The following is a 5,244-nucleotide window of genomic DNA, read 5'->3' on the forward strand; positions in this document are numbered from 1 at the left end:
TGAGAGTGGAAGCTGTCATCAAGGCTAAGGTTGGGCCAACACCATACTGAAGTCCAGCATTACCAATGGAGGGCGTCACGAACTTGTAAGTCATTTTCAGCCAGGTGTCCAGATACATTTGATCACATAGTGTATGTCTACTGGGGAAAGGAGGGAGGGGGGGGGGGGGGGGTGCAGACATTATTGTAGCACTAGATACCTCCTTGAAATATGTATAAAGAGGGCCAACATAAAAAGTGTTGTGGGAAAATTAGAAACAAATTAAATTTCTCGTAGTGTGAGAGTACCAAAATCACTCTTGTCAGAAAGTACACAGTGTTTCAAAAAGGAATTTAAAACTTTAAAAATTCACATAAATTTATAGAAAGAAGATATAGGATTTATTGTTATTTTGTAGGGAAACACATCAAGTATATAGGTCCCCTTCAGGAAACTTTCTTTTATTCCTGGAAAACTTGGATGCCTTGTTGTGCTATCTGTCAGATAGGGGAAAGCAAATTATTATTTGTGGGGACTTCAATGTTGATTCACTGTAAAAGTGTATTAAGAAGAATGACCTGGAAATCTTGCTCGGTTCTTTCAATTTGACATCTGCCATTAATTTTCCTACTCGAGTAGTAAAGGACAGCAGCACATTGATTGATAACAGTTTTATAGACCAAGATAGGTTTAAAAACATAAATTCTTATCCTGTTGAGAATGGGCTTGCTGATCATGATGCTCAGCTAGTTAAAGTATATGACATAGCTCCATTCAGTAATTCAAAACTACCCTCCAAAGTTGTGCATTCAATTAATGACTCAACAATTAGAAATCTCAGAGAAAATCTTCAGCAGTTAGACTGGGATGAGGTGTACAAGGAACCTGATGCTAATTTAAAATATAACTTATTTCATGATACACTTGTAAGAGAATTTGAAAAGTTTCCCCAAGAAAGTAGTTAAATCTAATTATAAGAAACCATGCAAAAAACCTTGGCTTACTAAAGGAATAAAAATATCTTGTAACCAGAAAACGGAACTGTATCTAATAACAAGAAAGAGTAATGACCCAGAAACAGCCAAATATTATAAAAACTACTGTGCTACATTAAGAAAGGTTATTAAAAAGTCCTGAAGCATGTGCATCATGTCTGATAACAAAATCAAAACAATTTGGAATATTATTACAAGGGAGACAGGGCAACCAAGAGTACAGGATGACAGCATCACCATCAAAGCGAATGGAAACTTGATAAACAACAAGCCGGAAGGCGAAAACATTTTGAATAATCATTTTTTAAATGTTGTATAGAAAATAGGATCTAAATGTTCATTATAAGAAGCAAGGCAGTTAATGGAAGAGGCCTTACCCACCTCACCAATTGAAATTCCACCCACCTCTCCTTCTGAAATTAGCAAGATAATAAACTCTGTCAAGAATAAAAGCTCACATGGAATTGATGGCATTACCAGCAGGATAATAAAAGCTTGTTCCCAAGAAATAAGTGGGATTCTTAGCTACATATGTAATAGCTCTCTGAAGCAGGGTATTTTCCCAGATAGACTGAAGTATGCCATTGTTAAACTACTGCATAAAAAAAGGGATACGTCTGATGTCAACAACTACCACCCAATCTCTCTTCTGACTGCCTTATCCAAAATTCTTGAAAAAGTAATCTATTGTAGAGTAGCTTCACACCTTTGTAAAAATAAAGTTTTAACAAAATGTCAGTTTGGTTTCCAGAAGGGTTTTTCAACAGAAAATGCTATATATACTTTCACTAATGAAATATTAAATGCTCTGAATAACTGGAAGTCACCCGTTGGGATTTTTTGTGATCTATCAAAGGCTTTTGATTGTGTAAATCATGAAATACTTCTAGATAAGTTCAAGTACTGTGGTATGAATGGGACAGTGCTCAAATCGTTTAAATCATACCTAACTGGAAGAGTGCAGAAAGTTGAAGTAAGCAGTTCACATAATATGCAAAAAACTCGTGATTTCTCAAACTGGGGAACAATCAAGAACAGTGTGCCACAAGGTTCAGTCTTGGGTCATCCGCTGTTCTTAATATATATTAATGACTTGCCATTCTATATTCACAAAGATGCAAAACTCGTACTTTTTGCCGATGATACAAGTATAGCTATCACACCCAACATACAAGAATTAACTGGTGAAATTGTAAATGATGTTTTTCAGAAAATCATTAAGTGGTTCTCTGCAAATGGGCTCTCATTAAACTTTGACAAAACACAGCATATTCAGTTCCACACAGTAAATGGAATGACACCATTAATAAATATAGACTTCGATCAGAAATCGGTAGCTAAGGTAGAATATTCAAAATTTCTAGGTGTATGCATTGATGAGGGGTTGAACTGGAAAAAACACACTGAAGATCTGCTGAAATGTTTGAGTTCAGCTACTTATGCTATTAGGGTCATTGCAAATTTTGGCGATATACAACTGAGTAAATTAGCGTACCATGCCTATTTTCATTCTCTGCTTTCGTATGGCATCATACATATATTTTTTAAGTGTCATGTAATATCTTGTATAGACACCTTTTATTAACCTGACACGTTCCACATAATTACGAAGTGTCGTATTCATGATCTATGGAACAAGTACTAATCGAATCGAATCAAATCTAATCTTTTTTACCTTAAACTAAAGATTTTATATGTGGCTTCTGTTGGTTGCCCTGTACACAGTCCATTGAAAGTCAATTTCTTCACAAACTCACTGTAGCATTGCAGATGTAACTTGCTCAGTGGCAGTGTAAATTCTTGCCCTAAGTTCAGGTAGAGAAACTGGCACGGGAGGTACAAACACGATATCCTTGATGAATCCCCTTTTTTTTAAAAAAAAAAAAAAAAGACGTCGGCCAGGTAGTGCGGTGGTGCACCATCTTGCATGAAGTAAACATTTGATTCTTGGCCATCCTCATCAATCTGTGGTATCAAAAAGTACACTGCCTTGTTGATGGTTCTCTCACAGGACAAAAAAAGTTCTTGCTTAATGCACAAAAAACGTTCAGTTTAGGGCTATCACGAATATGTTGTAAGGTCTGATGTGGATTTTCACAGACCCAAATCCTACAGTTATGTGTGTTAACCTTGCCACTTAAGTGAAAAGTTGACTCGTCAGAAAAGATGTTTTTGTCCCATCAACATTCATCCGCACATAATCGATTTAACATACCCGCATAGAAGTTCTTGCGAGCAATTTTATCAGTGTCTTTTATTGCTTGTACGATCATCAATCTGTACAATTTCAAATGCAAATGGTTTCTCAACATACGCCAAGCAGTTGTATGTGGGATTTGCAGTTCGCGGGAGTTCCCATGTCTTACCAAGCACCCTGTTTCTACAAAACATTTATGCCACTCATAAATTGTACGCCTACTAGGAGGATCTTTAGCATACTTGGTATGGAAATTATGCTAAACTGTTGTCGCCGACTTCATTTCTTCAAACCAAAACACACAGCTAGCACACTCGAGTCCAGTGAAGGCAGCCATCTTTAACGCAACTACTTCTAGTGCTCCTTACAGTGTGATGCGGCGCTAGTGAACTATGAGAGACAAAACTTGACATTATTTCCCTACAAGTTGACACTACAATCATCTCTGTGGTACTATGAATTAATTTATACGAATTTTCAAAGTTGTAAAGTCCTTTTTGAAACACCCTGTAGGTCTCAATTTGTTTCTGAAAGATTTATGTAATGTATAGGGATGTACAAAATTATCCATACAAAGATTTCTACCTATTTTTTACAAGGAAATATGAGAAAAGATTAATGAGAGATCAATCAACCGTGCCATATGTAATGTAATAAAAAACACAAGTACAAAGTTTTAAGAGCATAATAAGCAACCTGTGGAATGAGCCGACTGGTTTGCCCCTTGTGAGCTAATGTTCTGGAAAAAATCTACTGACATTATTTGGGGAAAAGATTGAGTTTCCAACATTGAGTAAAATAGCTCAGGATGAAAAAATTAGAATGGTAAAAGAAATGATGAAGAAAAAGGCTATGGAAGGAAAAGTATACATAATAATACTGTAAAACCAACCAGTTTCAAAATAGGGGAGTGGTAAAAACAAAAGCAAAAATCCAGTAAAGTAAATGAAATACAAGAATTCTTACATTAATATCAAGGTGCATTTACGGTCACCAGACTTTCTCATCACAATGTCTATAAATTAGCTTGCCTTAAATGTAATAAAATATTTGGTTTAAAAAACATAACTGACTTGAAACAACACACTGCCTGTAAGATGTCTAAAATTTCACCCACCTAACTCCGAATTTCTTCTGGAGTTGGACACCATTCACTTTACAAGCAGCATTGAGGATGCCTTTGGAAGTAAATACATTAAATACCCTAAGGGATTTATTGCTCTTTAGTGAACACACTACATGGTGAATAGTGCCTTCCCCAGCTGGGTAGATAAATACTTGTTTCTCTGGACCACTCATATTGACATCATCCCTATTGAGGGTTCTTTCCTATCATATTCATTTGTCTGTCTTATCTAAGAGTTCTGTCCCGATTCTGCCCTCACCAGTCAGTATTTCTAGGATGTTGTTTGTGGCATTCCCTCCTACGATTGTACAAAAATTTCAGCTACATGAATTATTTCTGATATTCAGCCTTTATTGGTCTCTATTGGTTGGGCAATTATGCTAGCAGCATAGTCGATTATTTCATTGACACTATTAATGAAAGAAAAGTGACTTTTGTAAATGTTACACTAAGACTAATTATATTGACAATTCAATCCAAACTCAACCCTTACAAGCGCAGTGGTTTTGTAGTCAGAAAGCCTGACAAATACATTGACATTATTGTTTATCTTATGCTGTTAAAATTCACCAAACTTTTAGGTAAAATTTACTCAAATCTCAATTTTACAAGCTGGATGTCCAAAGCCTCAATGCAGCAGAATATCCTAGAGACAGGAGGATGCCATCATCATGTCTACCATGCAGAATAAAGTAACAGCACTCAAATAAAGTCAGATGTAAGGGTGGTTACTCAGAGTACTGACGCTGCAGAATATGATGTGTTCAAAAAGCACAGGGAATTTTCATTTTTTTGGAAATAATGTTATTTGCTTGTCTACATTAATGTTATCTCCTCCAGAGTAAACTCCAGCAGGTATTTTACACATATGCCAGCAGTTCTTCCAATACTTTAAAAACTTCTGAACTTGATCTTTGGGATAGCACCAAGTTCTATCACAACGACTT

Source organism: Schistocerca serialis, chromosome 8, assembly GCF_023864345.2.
Source record: "Schistocerca serialis cubense isolate TAMUIC-IGC-003099 chromosome 8, iqSchSeri2.2, whole genome shotgun sequence".
NCBI classification, from domain to species: domain Eukaryota; kingdom Metazoa; phylum Arthropoda; class Insecta; order Orthoptera; family Acrididae; genus Schistocerca; species Schistocerca serialis.